The sequence below is a fragment of the Manihot esculenta genome, chromosome 18, assembly GCF_001659605.2.
Source record: "Manihot esculenta cultivar AM560-2 chromosome 18, M.esculenta_v8, whole genome shotgun sequence".
In the NCBI taxonomy this organism is placed as follows: Eukaryota; Viridiplantae; Streptophyta; class Magnoliopsida; order Malpighiales; family Euphorbiaceae; genus Manihot; species Manihot esculenta.
In genome coordinates this window covers 13,101,318-13,120,252 of record NC_035178.2, presented here as the reverse complement: position 1 = coordinate 13,120,252, position 18,935 = coordinate 13,101,318, and the positions used below count along the sequence as shown (strand labels likewise).

At 36.8% G+C, this 18,935-nt stretch overlaps 1 long non-coding RNA gene across 1 annotated transcript; it reads left to right on the top strand.

Annotated features, from left to right (window-relative positions):
- The first annotated feature begins 6,021 nt into the window (after positions 1 to 6,021).
- Positions 6,022 to 8,828, top strand: LOC110606405. Its single transcript, XR_002486506.2, has 2 exons — positions 6,022 to 6,494; positions 6,583 to 8,828. It is a non-coding gene; the product is annotated as an uncharacterized LOC110606405 (long non-coding RNA).
- Positions 8,829 to 18,935: the final 10,107 nt, after the last annotated feature.

The following is an 18,935-nucleotide window of genomic DNA, read 5'->3' as shown; positions in this document are numbered from 1 at the left end:
CCAATAATAATCTCCAACAAGTTGATAGTATATAAGGAAGAGGAGCTTATCTGAGTCTTAGAAGAAAACAAATGTGCAATTGGTTAGGCCATAGCTGATATAAAAGGAATCAATCCTCCACATGTATACACAGAATTTTATTGGAAGAAGACAGCAAGCCAATAAGGGAGGCTCAATGCCGTTTGAATCCTCCAATGATGGAAGTGGTCAAAAAAGAAATTCTGAAATTACTTGATGCAAGTGTGATCTATCCCATTTCCTACCGTAAATAGGTGAGCTCAGTTCAGATTGTCCCCAAGAAAACAAGCATAGTGGTGAAGAATGAAGATGGAGAATCAGTACCCACTCGAGTTCAAAACGGGTGGAGGGTTTGTATAGATTATCGCAAATTAAATGCATCCACTCGAAAAGATAATTTTCTACTTTCATTTATTGATCAGATGCTTGAGCGTTTAGTTGGAAAATCTCATTATTATTATCTTGATAGATATTCAGGTTTTCACTAAATTTCTATAGCACCTGAGGACCAAGAGAAGACTACCTTCACCTGTCCATTTGGCACCTTTACTTACCGACGAATACTATTTGGACTTTGCAATGTACCAACCACATTTCAACAATACATAGTTAGTATATTTTCATATTTTGTAGAGGACATCATAGCAGTCTTCATGGACGATTTCACCGTACATAGTAACTCCTTTAATGAATGCTTAGCTAACTTTCAAAAGGTTATTAAGAGGTGTTTGGAATCCAATTTGGTGTTAAATTATGAGAAGTGCCATTTTATGATAGACCAAGGGCTAATTTTAGGACATATTGTGTCAAAAAAGGGAATTGAGGTTGATAAATATAAGATAAATATTATTAAATCATTGCCTTACCCGTGAATGTGCATGAAATTCATTTCTTCCTTGGGCATGGAGGTTTCTACCGATAATTTATCAAGAATTTCTGAAAAATAACTCAGCCACTCTGCAGGTTATTGCAACAGAATGTTGAGTTCACTTTTGATAATTCTTGCAAAAAGGTATTTGATGCACTCAAAGAGATATTAATTACTGCACCAGTAATATAGCCACCTGATTGGAATCAACCTTTTGAAATTGTGTGCGATGCTAGCAACCAAGCCGTGGGTGCAGTATTAAGATAGAGGAAAGGAAAAGATCATCACGTCATCTACTATGCATCCAGAACACTTAATAGTGCATAGTGCAATTACTCAACTACGGAAAAAGAACTTCTAGCTATAGGTTTTGCTTTAGAAAAATTCTATTCATATTTACTTGTGAAACAGTCGGGCCCAAACTGGCCCAAATAACTTTTGAGCCCACTTTCCACTTGGTCCAAAATGGTTAACCCAAGTTATTTAGTAGTTTCATGCTAGCTATTATATACAATTCTAATTTTTCATCATCTTCTGATGTGGGACGGCTTCCGCATCGGAAGCAGGCAGCTGGCCGTTACACTCGGTCCCGCTAAATTTGCGACGTCCTCGTCGCAACTAAATCGGTTACAATTGCTAACCAGGACCAAACCCTTAGGTATTTGGTTCGCTAGTACCTTAGGCGGCTCCACCCGTCTCTCACGGGTAACCCTTTCCTCGCAGACTCACTAGCTCTGCACAATTTATCTGACCTAGGGTGGCTCTGATACCAATTGAAACAGCCGGGCCCAAACTGGCCCAAATAACTTTTGAGCCCACTTTTCACTTGGCCCAAAATGGTTAACCCAAGTTATTTAGTAGTTTCGTGCTAGCTATTATATACAATTCTAATTTTCCATCATCTTCTGATGTGGGACGGCTTCCACACCGGAAGCAGGCAGCTGGCCGTTACAACTTGGCACTAAAGTAATTGTTTATTCTGACCATGCAACTTTAAAATATATTTTCAAGAAAAATGATGCAAAGCCTGGACTAATTTGGTGGATCCTTTTGCTCCAAGAGTTTGATGTAGAAATTTAAGAAAAGAAAGGGTTTGAGAATTTAGTTGCTGATCATTTTAGCCGGCTGTCGTTATTGGCTGAAGAACCTACACCACTTAAGGATGAATTTCCATATGAACATCTATTTTTTGCTTCGGATCAAGTTCCTTAGTATGCAAATATTGTAATACCCGGCTAGACTCCGGTATCGGAATTCCTACCGTCCGGTGGAATCTCGGATGTCGGAAGCCTCTAGTAGGGTAGAAACATGTTTTCATAAAATGTTTTAAGGTATTTCATGATTTTAAACATGAAAATTTAATGAGTTTTTGCATGAAGAGTCTTTGGAGGAAAACCCAGGTTCGGCCGCCGAAAGTCAAGTTCGGCCGCCGAACATGCATGCGTTTTGGGAGGCACGTTAGGCCCCCGAAAGCATGAGTGAGGGAAGTCCAGGTTCGGCCGCCGAAAGTCAAGTTCGGCCGCCGAACATGGCATGCATGCGGAGGCACTTTCGGCCCCCGAACGTGGCCTGGCCAGCCACCTATAAAAGGGTCCCTTAGGTCCGCACGGGCGAGCTTTTTCTCCCCCGTTGTCGGCCAAGGTGAGTCTCCGCCACCCCTCCCTCGATCTTAAGTGTTTTCCTTAGATCTTCCATGATTTTCACGGGTTTTAACTTCTGTTTTGAAGATCTGTGAGTAAAGAACAAGTTTTGGGTACTTGGAGGTTCAAAAAGCTCAATCTCTCCATCTCCAAGCTAGGATCTCCTTTCCTCTCGTTTCTTCAAGAGGTAGCTCGGATCCACCCTTGTTATGTGTTTTAAACAAGCATTAAGTTGTTTTATGGGTAGAGATGCATGTTTAGGCTTGTTGATGAGTTTATGGGTTTTGATGTTTTGATGAGCAATGTATGTTGATTTTTGTGTGTTTGAAGTGTTGTAGTTGGGGTATATGCTAGTTTGAGACCCCTAGGTGTGATGTATGATGTGTATGCATGTTTTAGAACAAGTTCATACATGATTTGAGGTTTTGGGAGGCAAGAGGTTCATTTGAACCAAGTTTCTGCCCATTTGGGAGAAACCAGGTTCGGCAGCCGAAGGAACTTTCGGCCGCCGAACCCCCTTGTGGAGGCAGCATTCGGCTGCCGAAGTTGCCCCCGAAAGGAGACTTTCGTCTCTGTCTGGGAGTTTCGGCCGCCGAAGGTGCCGCCGAACCTGCCTGACTTTCGGCTCTGGAGGGACTTTCGGCCGCCGAAAGTGCTCTGTCCAGCCATTTCTTACATGTTTTTATGTAATTATTCCATGATGTTTTAGGGGGTTTTTGGGGAGTATATTAGAGTTATGTTTATGTATGTTTGGTCCCTCATTGGAGTCCACCCGTGTAGGTTCGGACCCGAGGAACCGAGGACCCCAGCAGTGAGCCAGCTGCTACAGAGTTTGTCAGAGCTAGCCAGAGGTGAGTGGAATAAACTTTAAGTTTTAAAATAAATGAAATATGAATTTTTTAGCATGATCCATGCATCATGAATTGCCATGAGATATAGTAGGTTGTTTGCATTAGTATTCACGAATATGTTGCATTGCATTTATGATGTTGATGTGGATTGGTCATTGGATGATCCTTTAGTCCTCATATGATATGATGATGTTATGGCATGATATGGTATGGAAGTCCAGGTTGTACCCATTCTACGTCCCTGGCACGATGTAAGAGGAAGTCCAGGTTGTACCCATTCTACGTCCCTGGCACAGTTGGACTGTATGATATGTTATGTTATGTTAAGGGAAAGACCGGTTGTACCCATTCTACGTCCCGGCACAGTTGGACTATGTAGAGGACTATTGGTGACAATACCATCCGAGATGTGATTTGTTGTGATGTGTTGCATTTCATGAAAGCATGAAATTTTAATATATGATTTCACTATTCTGCTCACTGGGCTTTGTAGCTCACCCCTCTCCCCTAACCCCAGATGTGCAGGTACAGGGTAGACCAGGAGGTTAGCCAGAGTTTTGAAGTATGTCTATGTAATAGCTAGATTGTGGACATGACAATTGTACTATGATGTAATGCAAGAGATTACAGTATGTTATGTAATGAGGTATATTGAGGTTATAGATGTGCTTGACCCTATGAGTATTTTATCCCTTTTGATACATGATCTATAAAAATGTTTTATAATGTTCATGTAAGCCAACTCATCTCATGTTATATCGCCCGTTGGGGCATTGATGAGATCCCACAGAGGGATCATGATTATGATCATGACTATGTACATGTATGTTCAGGTTGAGTTGGATGTTTAAAGGAAAAGTTTTAAGTTTTTATGCATGTTGTTGATCATGTATGGGATTATACAGGTTTATAGGTTATATGTCAGGCTTGCTACGGGTCCCGGCGGCCTTAAGCCGATCTGGATCCTAGCGCCGGTAGCGGTCCGATTTTCGGGTCGTTACAAATATAGTCAATTATTTAGTCTCTAAATCCTTACCTGATGATTTGACTATAACTAAAAAAGAAAAGATCAAGGAAGACTCCAAGTATTATACTTGGGATGAACCTTTTATGGCATATATGCTCAAATCAGATTGTTAGATGATGTGTTTCGGGTAACCAGATCAGTTCTATTATGAGCTTTTGTCATTTTCACGCATGTAGAGGTCACTTTGGTCCAAAGAGAACAACTTGTAAAATACTCGATAGTGGATTTTATTAGCCTCATATATATCATGATTCCTATGTATTCTATAAATCTTGTGGTAATTGCCAAAAGTCTGAAAATTTAAGTCGCCGAGATCAAATGCGCCAATAACCCATCCTTGTTTGTGAAATATTTGATGTTTGGGGATAGATTTTATGGAGTCGTTCCCATCTTCTTTTGGTCATACATACATACTCTTAGTTGTGGATTATGTTTTTAAGTGGGTAGAAGCAAAAGCTACCTATACTAACGATGCTAAAGTTGTTGTAGGTTTTATCAAGCCATATACCTTTAATAGGTATGGAGTTCCAAAGGCTATAATCAGTGACCGCGGAACCCATTTTTGCAATAAGGTAGTTGCATCACTTTTCAAAAAGTATGGTGTCCATCATCGAACTTCCAGAGTATACCATCCACATACAAATGGTCAAGTGGATATGTCTAACAGAGAGATTAAGTCCATCCTTGAAAAAACATTCAGTCCAAATCGTAGAGATTAGAGTCTCAAGTTGGAGGACGCCTTATAGGCATATCGGATAGCTTATAAGACACCCATAGGCATGTCCCCTTATCGCCTCATCTATGGCAAGCCTTGCTACTTACCTGTAAAGATCGAGCACAAGACTTTATGGGCAGTAAAACAATGCAACATGAGTATGGACAAAGCTAGTACATGCATCGTAAGCTGCAATTGCAAGAGTTGGAAGGAATTCAAAATTGATGTAAGCATGCATAAAAAATGATGCATATAATAATTCCAAAATTTACAAAGTAAAGACAAAGGCATTGCATGATCAATTAATTTCTCGAAAATAACTTTCAGTTGGTCAAAAAGCTCTGCTCTATGATTCTATAATGAAATTATTTACTGGTAAATTACGCACTAGATGGATTGACCCTTTTGTTGTCACTAATATTTTTTCCCATGGTGCTGTAGAAATAAGGAGTATGGACACCAACAAGTCATTCAAGGTCAATGGCCATCACCTCAAACCTTTTTATGAGAAGTTTCATCCACAGCAAGTTGAGGAAATTAGTCTAAGTAACTTACCTTTAATTCATTGATCAACTCGCAAGGAATTCAAGTCTAGCTATGACTATAAATTAAAACTACTCCTACCATTTTCTAGTTAGATTTTATTTACTTTATTCTTTAATTCAAAAAAAATTATAAAGGAATATTTGTGTTTTTTGTTATGCCCGTAACCAGCCCTACGATGGATAACCAGACCACTCTCTTGTTTCGATTTTATTTATTTTATTTTATTTTATTTTATTTTTTTAAGTCTTCTTCCCTTCTCACCTAATCTGATTCATCATCATTTACCATTTTACATTCTTTTTGCAGGTCTGAACCCTTCTCTCATACCCAAAATGATGTATTTTCGTGAAGGAGTTAATAAGGGATTATTTATTTATTTATTTATTTTTAATTTTACTTTTCCTTTTTACTCTTCACAGTTATGCAACCCTCATACTTTACTCTTTCTTTTCACCAGGTTGCAGCCGCTCGTCCTTATGGGTCCTAAATGACAGTCCAGTGTTCCCTTCTCTTCCATTGATAGTCAGCGGGCAAAGACCATCACACATGGATCTCCACCAGCAGCCACTGACAACCTCAGCGCAAATACACCAGATCACACTACTTCTCGAACGCTTGGCCCATCGTGCAATATCATTGCTACCTCACCTCCACCACCACGAACAGTTGCTCTGGCTCCATGTGCAAATGATGAACTGCCCACTAGAGCTACACGATGGCATTATCATCGCAAACAGCCCTCACGCAACACCACAGTCGCTGCCGTTACTGTAACCCATCCATTATTGACGCCACCAATGATCGGCAACAGCAACCTCCTGCCAACTCTGTACGTTCCACTTCTTCTTCTTCTACAAACAATACCTCTCCTGAGTCTCCACAAACTAACCCAACAATTGTGAATTACTCCTTTGCAGGCACATGATCACGAATTGGGAGAGACAAGCATCTATCTTTAGCTCTGTCACAGCCACATGGTAACCTTCGATTCATAAGGAAAAAGGAAAAGGAAAGGTATGCTATAGTTTCATCTCTTCCCATCATACAAGATAAAACTTTACATGCCCCTACTATGCAAGAACTAAAATTGAATGTGGATGTCTTGCTTGAAAATATTGGATGAGTGAATTTCTTTGCCTTAAATTGTCCCATTTACTATGAACTGATATGGGAGTTTCATTCCACGTTTTCCACTACATCACTTATTGATTGCACACTAGACACTACTAGGGTTATAAAATTCAGACTATTAGGTCATAGATTTGCATATTCACTAACAAAATTTAATAAAGCACTTAGGCTAATTGATGATGAATCTGCACAATCTAAAGCTTACATGAATTCATACATGGACATCTACAATAATTTTAACCCACAGTCCGTGCATAAAACGCTCACACACCAATCACCAGCATCTTTTAATCCTATTAAATCCAGTGATTCTTATTTACACTCACCTGCTCTAGTCCATCTACACCTTTGCTTGCATACTCTTTTTCAGGAAGGAAGGATTCCCCTTGGAATCCTATCTAAAACTGAGTTATTTTTTCTATAGTGCATGACTGAGAATAAAAAGGTCAATTTGTGTTATTTCATCGCATTACAATTACACACTACTGTTAATCGCCATAGACCATTGATATTGGGACACATAGTCACCCACATAGCTTTATATGAAGGACTGATTGATTTTACACCTAATAATTTGCACAAAACTTGTGATATGTTGCCTTTGCATCTAATGAGTCTTGATGATATGGGTCTATTGTGCAAAAATGGTGTTGTGTTTTCTCTTTTTCCTCCAGGTCCCATCATCCCTTGACTAGACCGTATGTTCAGGAAAGGAGTTGTACGCACTACCCCTGTTGTCCTTACTCCAGCAATGGCTAACCCTCTCTCTGATGCACAACAAGCTTTTTAAACTCTTAATGCCAAAATCGATAAGATGGAGAGTTGCTTTGAAAGCATTCTAGAGCCCGTTGCTACCCATTTGGCATGCCTAGCAAATAAAGTCACTGACATGTAAGCCATAATATGCTCCACACACCAATGCATGTAAGCCATAATCTGCTCCACACACCAATGCATGTAAGCCATAATCTGCTCCACACACCAATGGGGACAGTAAATGGCCATTGCATCCTTCCTTACCACCTAGTATTCTAAACTCTTCTTTATTGCTTTATACTTTGATTCAAGTGTAGGGGAAGGCTGTTTAGAGAAAATAGGCATGCTTTGATTGCATTGATTTTCATCACATTGGAGACCATGTGATCCAAGTGGGGAGGGGGGGGAATGTTACTGTCCATATCCATGATGTCCATCTGTTTTAGCTTTCTTTCGTTTTAGCTTTCTTTCGTTTTAGCTTTATTTTCTTTTGTTTTAATTGTTTTATGTTATGTTATATTATGTTTGTTTATTTTCTTTAGTTAAAAAAATATTGATTTTTATAGTTAGATTAAATTACTTTAGGTAGCTAGCACAAATGGTTTCCTCTTATCTTTTTATGCAAATCATGAGGGATTCTAGCATTTTTTCTTTATGGGTTAAAATGTGCAAACTTATATTTAAGTAAATTGATATTGCTTGTTAAAAGACTATTAGTGTATTTTGAAACTCTACTTTAACTTGTTGCAGTGAGTCTCAATGAAGAATAATATCCCATGAACTCAATTAAAAAAAAAAGGAATAAATTGTGTGGTTCACCAACATTAGCTGGTTCAAATGGTACGGCATTTGTTCCTCTTAAGCAAGCGATGTCCCTTGTGGATGGAGAAAGCCTATGATTGGGAGAATTATACCCTGTAGGAGCCGTCAATAATTCGAAACATACCACTAATGAGATGGTTTACCATAATCGGTTGGTTTGAATATTTCAGGCCCATTCCCCTTAAGAAAGGGATGTCCCTTGTGAATGGAAAAAATCAGTGTTGGGAGAGTCTACTCTCATAGGAGCCTATAAAAATCTTGAAACAAGACCATAAAAAATAAATATAAATAAATAAATAAAAACTGGATTTCTATATTCTTTGGTGAAAATTACAACTCTAGAGACTTCCTTGGTTGGTTGGATATATGTTTTTTTATGCATTAACTTAAAAATTATTGAACTTAACTGTATGATCACATATTAAGAATGAATTTGTTGTATTTCAGCTTTGAAGATTATATTGATAATTCTTTCATGATTTGTATACATTGATAAAAATTTTCTTGTAGCATGCTAGTTACTTAAAGTGAGTTAGCTTAACTCTTTGAGCTATTGATTATGTGTAACTTCTGTAAGTTTTTTATAGAATGATTAATGAGTACATACTTGAGGACAAGTCTAATCTAAGTGTGAAAAAATTGATAATATGCACATTTGTGTAGTTTTAATGCTAGAATACACTTAGATATTGAGTTTGATTCTATTTAAAACAGGTTGATTCGTTTAAATTTTGATATCTTGATAAGTTAAATAAGGATTGGAGAATAACAAGAGAAAATCGTATTTAGACTCTACATTATGAAATTAAAAGAGTCGTGGACGTAATCAAGTTCACAAATTTGAGACGCAAACTTGTTATGGATTACGGTATGGACATAACATAATACTTTGTTATGGATTACAGTATGGACATAACATAATTGATGAAGAATAATCAGAGTCCAATTCCAAATTTGAGACACAAACAGATAATCCTCATCTGCCAAGATACATCAAACTCGACTTTAATTTTGGCTATTAGTATTTAGGTTGAGTTGAAATTTTTAGTACTATATAAAGATGACATTTTGATGTACAGAATCATCTTTTATTCTGAATTAATTTGAAGAGGATGAAAACACTCTTTTTCTTATTGTATTTCAGCCAAGAACATGTGTAGCTAAATTCTTCTTTTTAATTAAAGGATAATTGAGGTTTCAATTTATCTAGTTGTGAGATCTATGTGATTCTATTGCTTCCTTGAATATTTCTTGATATTTATATTATTCCTATGTCTATTGCTTATTATTATTTAGTTGATTATTGCATTAAGACACCATTTCTCAATTAATAGGATGATATGTTGCCCTTCAGATTGATTAACTCCGTAATTGTTTAGTTGAACTGAAATAAATAGTGAATTGGGTTTTATAAGGCCTTCCTAAAGAACAATATAATGTAATTTAAATGAATCGAGCGCCTCGCGTTTGTTAGTCAAAATCAGGTCCTTCTAATTCTTGATGTTATAATTATATTAAATTTTAAGATCGCCTCCTACGGTTATTTAAGAATTAGAACTAGTTAACAAGCGTCTCTTAACTAGATTGGAATTTAAAAAAGAATTGGATATTTGAAGTGTCTTTGATATCTATAACTAGTTTATTAATAAATAAATTGTAATTATTCTTTATATATGTGATCAACTAATATAGCTGAAACTAACATTAATCATTTGATTGAATTATTCTCATCTCGATTTTCACTCTTAAATTTAACTGCTTGTTTTTTTAAATTAATTTTATTTATTTTTCTATTAAATTAATTTTTACTCATCTGCATTCAAATCCCCTCATTTTATTTTTATTATTATTTCCTTGTTCATCCAATAGAATTAATTTACCTCTAGTTTCGATGGGATCGATCATTCTTGCCATTATTACAATTTATTTTGTTTTAAGCAGAAATTTATTTTTTGTGGTTTCAATGCCCATCAACGACTCTTTATAAGCCTCTTTTGAATCATGTCATAAAATCTACAGCCATGTTGATCTAACCTTAGCCAATAAACACACATTGTCATGTCTTGACATCAAGTTTGAATCTTTCGTCCTTAAGAACATAAATAAAAGTTTTGCATCCAAATACCGGTAGATGAATATAGGAGATGTTCTTTCTTAATCAGATTCTCTCTAAATTTTCATACTGCAAATAAATGCAAAGTCAGCAATTTAACATATAAATTGTTATCAACAAAGCTTCATCTCAGAAAAATTTTATTAACAGTAAATGTGAGTATAAATATCCATATTACAAGAATCTTAGCCTTTAATGACAAAAAAATTAACCAAATCTTTCTCAAAATATAAATAATGATTAATAATAAATTATATTATTATTATATTAAATTTTAATTACTAAATATGAATTATCTTTGGTAAAAATAAAAATGTTGATCGTTGTAATTATTTTTTTAAAAAAATTAAAAGATTTTTAAAGATTAAAACGAGAACAACATTTAATTAAAATAAATTGATTTAATAATAAATTTTTTATTGTATAAGAATAATTAATAAATAATAAAATATTAAAATAATTGTGGTTACATATCAAGATTAAAGTGAATGGCAAAGTAAGAATAATGGCGGAATTACAAAGTTAAACAATAGCGGGGTGTATTTTATTTTCCAAATCACATAACGATGAAAGAGAATTGACAGATGACAACGCGATAAATAGTAAGTATATTATTCTTTATGTGCTCGGTTTATTATTATATTTTTTTCATTTCATAATTTTTATTATTATTTTTTTATTATTCTAAAATTATTATTTATTTTTTTATACTATAATAATATATAAATTAACTATTATAATTTTATTTTATTTTATTTTATTTTCAAAAAATCTCTTAAAACCTCTCCTAATATTTAATAAAATCTAATATATTGAAAATGGATATAATTGAAAAGTTAATAATAAAATTATATTTATTAATATGTGTGAAAAATAAAATGGATAAAAATTATGGGTCAAAGGTATTTTTTAAAACTACAGTGGTCATAATTATTAATAATAACTATTATATTGGAAAATAATGATTTTTTAATTTAAAGTTTAATATATGTCTATTATGTTGGGTTTCAATCGGATTGAATGCAGTGAAAAAAATAGAAAAATAAAGTCTTTCACCGATATGGATTACGTTTAAACAAAGAAAGTAATAATATTTAAAGAGAAAATAAATACTTTTTATTTTTCTTGTAGCAAAACACGAAATCGTTGCTTTGGTTGGGTTGTCGCAAATTACAAACTGTCTAAGTGTTCGATCTCTAATGATATCCATACAGAATTGTAATTGAAAAATCTTAGAATAGTTCTAAGGGATTTAGAAGGGAAGAGATTTTAAGTGCTAACTCTCTGCCTTTCTTATAAATTTTGGAGATTCAAAAAAAGGTTCCTGCTAAGAGTGAGCACAGGTTCTCATAATATGCCCTATTATACTTGAACCATAGGGTTTCAATATAATAGTATTTATTTATTTATTTAACTAATTAAATAAATAAATAAATTACAACTATAGTTCAGAACTTTAATAAGTAAGCCATATAAATTTTAGACAATTTTAATTAAGTCTCTACTTGATTAATTAGATCAAAATCATAATTTTTGAAATTACAATTTTATCCCAATGTCTATTTATATGAGTCCTACTTGATTTAACTTCTCATTTTATTTTCTCATACAATTCTTTATGTGTGTGACCCATTAGTTTTCAAATATGTTGGCAACAAATATAATTAACTAATTAATTAATTTGAAGGTCAAGAATATTTTCTAGCAAAATTTCAAAGACTATCCAAATATTTGAAATGTCAAAAGTGGTTTGACTTAACCTTTCAATACAAGATTTGTCAGTGTAATTAATATCCCTTCATCACAAATGTCTCGATTTAACATTTGATGCGTGAAACGTGTTTGCAATGTTAAATCATATTAGTTTTCATTTATTAGCTATTGACCTATTGAAATAAATTTTAAATCTCATTTGCTAATTTCGTTTCATCTTGCGCAAGGATTTCATGATCAATACTAGCAAAAAACAAATGGGACATTCCTTAATTTAACCTAGCGTGATAAATCCTATTTCAATCACATAAATATTTTCATACAGTTCCTAATATATCCAATTCAAACCCATTTGTTACGCATGAACCAAGCAACGTGTAAGATGAATCAAAACATAAAGGTCCCTATATAAAATTATTTATTGATTTCAAATTAAAGGATCACTTATACAACCATCACTTGAATAATCCATAGACACATATTATTTCCATTTGAATTTTTCAAACAGGTCAGTTCAATGCACTTATTCATAAAATAAGTACGTACATATTAGTTCTAGATATCTCACATATCTGAACCTATGAGATCAATTGTTTTATCTAAAAAGAAATAACATAATATATACTAGTCCTAACAGCTCTCATCATTGTCCAATGACGGGTGCCGGATCCGTCAATTTTTAATCTACTTCCCTTTTCTCAATTGACAAGAACTTATAGACAGGGTAAGTGAGTATCGATCCCACAGAGACCTTAATCTTGTTTAATTTAGATGACAAATTTGAAATAGAAGAATAGTTTAATTCAAAAAGTGAGAAGAAGAAAATTTTTTTATGAGAGGGGTTTTGCCTTGGGCAAGCCTGTAAAAATAAACTTAAAAGAAAAAAGAAAATAAATAAATAAATAAATAAATAAATAATGTAATTGAAAATTGAGAAACAAATAATTAATTAAAACTTTCAGCTGAAGGTAATCAAATTGAGGTATTTTGCAGTTGATCATTGGTTAGAAACAAAATATTTCATATTATTATCTATTGTTTGGTTATAGTGGTCAAACACATAAATCCCACCAGTTCTTCCTTATGAATAAATTAATCCGCTTCGTGCTTAAATTAATTTCTAGTTAACTAACAATCCCAACACGCGTGTAGATTTAATTAGTCAACTGCATTAAGAGAGAAGAACCCAAACTTGATCAATAAAAACACGCGTTTTATTGAAATCAAATCCACTAATTTCTTAATATAAACTAATATATTAATTGCCACTTGTTATTAACTCAATTAAACAATTACAGATTTAATTAGATTAATTAGCAATATGTTGTCTTCCCAAGAGATTCAATGGGCCCCTTGAATTCTCAAGAAAACAACAATGGAGGTGGTGTTCCTCGAATTCAGAAATTAATAGAAAATAGAAAATAAGATGAAGAGAATTAAAGTGCATAACCTCACAACTTGAACAGACCTCAAATTAAATTAACCTTCAACTGAAAAATAATTGTTTAGCCACTCATGGCCATAATAAAATTATAACAACTAAGTAAAAGAAGAAGAAAAAGAAAAGAAGATGGAGAAGTAGGAGGAGGACAGCAAGAGAGGTAATGAGAGTGAGAGGTAGAATATGATTCTCCAGGTTAAATGCTAGGAGCCTTTATATAGGCACAAAAAGATAAAATTTTAAAATAAAAACTATTATCCCTATCTTATCTCTATCCTCATCTTATCTCTATCATAATATGATCTTTATCCTCATCCGATTGAGTTTGATTCAATTTGACTCCACTTGAAGCTGATATTATCCTTGCTTAGGTGGCAAAATCTATATTATCTCCCCATCGCCTCCCAGTATAAAAAATCCAATAATTCAGCATTTTTTCTTCCTTTTATCAACTTCTGCTCACAAACCTGTACAAAATTAAATTCTAATTAAAATTAAATATTTACATAGAAATTACAGTAAAATTAAGGAATTAAATGAGGAAAAAAATTGTGAGTTTTGCAACTCATCAGATTCCCCCACACTTACACCTTTGCTTGTCCTCAAGCACAAAAATTGAAATGAAACAATGAAATACAGCCATGTCCTCAACCAATCTGAAATTTAATTTATCCAAAACAAAGAACCAAATTGTCATGCAATAGGATGATAGCATAAATAGTTTAATTTCACCAAAGTTCACTTCAACAAGTTTCATATTTAAAACATGTTTCTCAAGTCATAAAGTTGGTCCTCAATTCAATTTCAAGCACATAAAATATTAGAATGCCATATAATATTAAACTGCTCTTTTGAAAGAATAGAATCTTAGAACTCTTGACTAGACTAATAAAATTTAAAGATTTGGGGGTTTATTATTTATTATTTACACTTCCTACTATATCTTGCCTGAAACTGATAAAGTGAACGTGAAATAAATGGTTACTGAGCCACTTGCCCCAGGTTATTCAGCTCAGGTGGCTACAAGCTCCACTCATAATTACCCAATAAAAAGGTATGGGCGAGTTTTTTAAACGGCCCAAAAAGGGGTGATTGTAATACCCTGCTAGACTCCGGTATCGGAATTCCTACCATCCGGTGGAATCTCGGATGTCGGAAACCTCTAGAAGGGTAAAACCATGTTTTCCTAAAATGTTTTAATGTTTTTTTTATGGTTTTAAGCAAGAAAGGAAATTGAGTTTTGAATGAAAAAGACCAAGGAGGCATTTCCAGATTCAGCCGCCGAACCTCAAGTTCGGCCGCCGAACATTGGATAGTTTAGGGGGGCAAGTTAGGCTTCCGAAAGTTTCAAAGGTTCGGTCGCCGAACTTGCATGAGTTTTGGAGGTACTTTAGGCTGCCGAAAGGTGGTCTGGCAGTCCCTATAAAAGGGCTCCATGGCCGAAACGGGCGAGTTTTCTCCCCATTTTCGGCCACGGTGAGTTCCTGCTCTCCCTTGGTTGATCTTTGATGTTTTTCCTCCGATCTTTCACGTTTTAACAAGCTTTATGTTGATTTGAAGATATTTGAACAAAAGAACAAGTTTTGAAGCTTGGAGACTAAAGAGTTGGTTTCTCCCCATCTCCAAGCTAGGATCATCTTTCCTTTCGTTCTTCAAGAGGTAAGAGTAGATCCATAGTTTCTTTAATGTTTTAAGTAAGTTTTATGAAGTTTCTTGGGGTAGAAATGCATGTGTAGGTTTATGTGGAGTTTATGGATTTACTGTGCGTTTATGAACAATGTATGTTGGATATGCATGTTTGATGTGTTGTAGAAGGGGTTTAGGATAGTTTGAAGCCCCTAGGAGCTTGTATGCTTGGGTATGCATGTTGTAGAATAGGAAAATGCATGATTGTATGAGTTGGGAGGCATTTGTGCATGTTGGAGCTGAGTTTCTGCCCTTTGGGAAGAACTCAGGTTCAGCCGCCGAACCTTCCTGTGGTAGCATGTATCGACTGCCGAACCCTGCCCCCGAAAGAGGACTTTCGGCTCTGGAAGGGAGTTTCGGCCGTCGAAGGTGCCGCCGAACATGCATGAGTTTCGTCTCTGGAGGGAACCTTCGGCCGTCGAAAGTGCCGCCGAAGGTGCATGACTTTCGGCTCTGGAGGGCCTTTCGGCCGCCGAACCTGCCGCCGAAAGTGCCCTGTTCAGCCCTCCTTTGCATGATTTATGTGATTGTTTTAAGGTATTTTAGGGGGTTTTTGGGGAGTATTTTAGAATCATGTTTATGTATGTTAGGTCCCTCATTTGAGTCCACCTGTGTAGGTCCGGACCCGAGAAACCGAGGACCCCAGCAGTGAGTTCAGCTGCTTCTGAGTCTGTTAGAGCTTCAGCCAGAGGTGAGTGGAATATCTTATTTCGTTTCAAAGAAAATAAATAAATTATGAGCATGATACACGCATCATGAATGCCATGAGATATACTAGGGTGCTTGCATTAGAATTCACGAATATGTTGCATTGCATAATATGTTGTTGATGTGGGTGAATGTTGGATGATCCTTTAGCCGCACTACGTTATGATATGATGTGATACGGTATGGAAGACCAGTGAGGCCCATTCTACGTCCCTGGCACTATGTAAGAGAAAGACCAGTGAGGCCCATTCTACGCCCCTAGCATATTGGAATGTTATGTTATGAATATAATGTAAGAGAAAGACTAGTGAGGCCCAGTCTATGCCCCTGGCACTATTGGAATGAGTAGTGGGCTATTGGTGACAAATTCATCCTTGATGTGGATTGTTTGTGATATGTTGCATTTCATGAAAGCATGAAATTTAAATTGAATGTTTAATTATTCTGCTCACTGGGCTTTATAGCTCACCCCTCTCCCTTAACCCCCAGGTTTGCAGGTACAGGGTAGACCAGGAGGTCAGCAGGAGTAGAGTATTGTTTTATGTAATAGCTAGATGTGGACATGAATATGATGTAATGTAAAAGTATAGTATTGAATGTAATGTAATAATGTTTATGGAAGCTTAAAGTTGTGCTTGACCATAGTATGTTGTTAATCCCTTTTTAGTACATGATCTCAAATGTTTAATGATGACTATTGAAAACCAAACTTAATGTATGTATGTTACCCCATTGGAGCATTGTTGAGGACTCCAGCGTGGGTTGATGATTATGATTATGTATAGTGCATGCACAGGTTGAGTTTGGTGATTGAATGGAAAGAAAAGTTCAAAATTTTTATGTATGAGTTGATCATGTATGGGATTAAACAGGTTCACAGGATAAATGTTTGGCTTGCTACGGGTCCCGGCGGCCTTAAGCCGATCTGGATCCTAGCGCCAGTAGCGGTCCGATTTTCGGGTCGTTACAGATTGGTATCAGAGCCCTAGGTTCATATGGTCGGACCTAGAGTGTCGGGCTCATAGATGTTATAGAGGGTCAAGCACAATAGGAAGATCATGTCCACTAGGATAGGATGAAGAGTCCTATCTTGAATGATGATGTGAAATGCCATGATTTTATGCATGTGCATTAATGTTATGCTTTGATATGTGATGTATGTGATGCGGGTTCATGTGTTTGCACATGAACCATTTGATGCTAATGTTCTATGTGATGTATGCTGTTTTTCAGAAAACAGGATGAGAGGAACTCGTCGATCTGCACGATTGACTGGAGTACCACCCCAGGACGAGGGCACTAATGCCCATCCTCCTGCATTGCCTAGGGCAATGTCGAGTAGGTCCAGCAGAGAAAGAGCAGTAAGAGACCCTAGAAGGTCTTTGGATCTGGGTAGAAGCAGATCAGTGAGGGGAACAGTGCAAGGGGATATGTCAGAGGATGTGGGGGATCAGATGGATGTGGATCAGAGGAGGGACGGCAATCTCGGAGTAAGTATGTCGGAAGAGGGAATGAGAGAGTCCCAAGGAGGCACTCAGGCTTCGGGATTTGTTCAGCCACCTTACTACCCACCCTTTTCACATAATCCCAGGTATTCGATGGGAGGTACATCGGATTACCCCAGTTTTAACCCTTATCACTCTCAGATGCCATACCCACCTTTCTAGCCACCATACCCACAGTACCCTATGTATCCACCCCCACCCTACCATCCAGGTATAGCAAACCCTACCCCAGGGGATGCTGCACCTCCTCCACCACCAGTAGCACCTACTGTCCCAGAAACCCAAATGCCTAAACCTGGCTCATCTGGGGGGAGCAAGGTCAAGATGACCGATTACATGAAGCTGGGTGCTCCCCAGTTTGAAACCGGTGATGACCCGTTTGTGTACCTTGAGAGGGTCAAGACAATTACAGATGAGATAGGAGCTGATGATAGTAGAGCCATTCAGATGGCTGGGTTCACACTAAAATGCAAGAAGGCCCGATAGTGGTTTAAGAACTATGTGAACCCGAGGTTGGATAGCCTATCATGGGAGGAGTTTGCAAATGAGTTTGCAGGATGGGCTTTCCCTGACAGTTCAAGAGAATTGAAGATGATTGAGTTCGAGCAGCAGAGGCAGACGGATGAGATGAGTGTGGATGAGTTCACAGACAGGTTTTTGGAGCTGTTGCCGTTTGCCGGGCAAAATCTGGATACAGATCAGAAAAAGTCAAGGAGGTATATCATGAAGCTCCATTCCAGGTATTCCTCCTTGATTCAGTCAGCAGAGAGGGAGAGTTTCCATGCCATTGTGGATATGGCTCGGAGGATGGAGGCTAGTGCAATCATCGAGGGGAAAGTCAAACAGTCAGTGGCACAGCCTTCTGGTTCCAAGACCCCAGGTGGGGGAAGGATGGACCCTTCTTCTCTGAGTTCAGCTAGTAAGAGGTGGAGCAGTACCACCAAGAAGCCAAAGAAGAACAAGTTCTGGAATAAGATCAAGTCAGGTCTGGGATTGGGAAGTGGCTCGAGCTCAGGTGCAGATAATGCAGTATGCAAGAAGTGTGGGAAGCCGCACAAAGGAGTATGTCTGGTTGGGACGACAGCCTGCTTCAGATGTGGGCAGGAGGGACACATGGCACGGGAATGTCCTAGGGCAGCTTTTGTGGCACAGTCTCAGCAGACAGCTTCTGGTAGTGTGGCTCAGCCAGTAGCTCCAGTCGCGACTCAGGCTAGTGGCAGAGGCAGAGGAAGAGGGGCAGCCTCTTCTTCAGCGGGTTTCAGGGGTGAGGGCCCGTCAGCTCCAGCACGGATCTTCACCATGACACAGCAGGAGGCAAATGCATCGAACACCGTGGTGGCAGGTAATCTCATCATTGGTTGCTCGGATGTTTATGCATTAATGGACCCTGGTGCA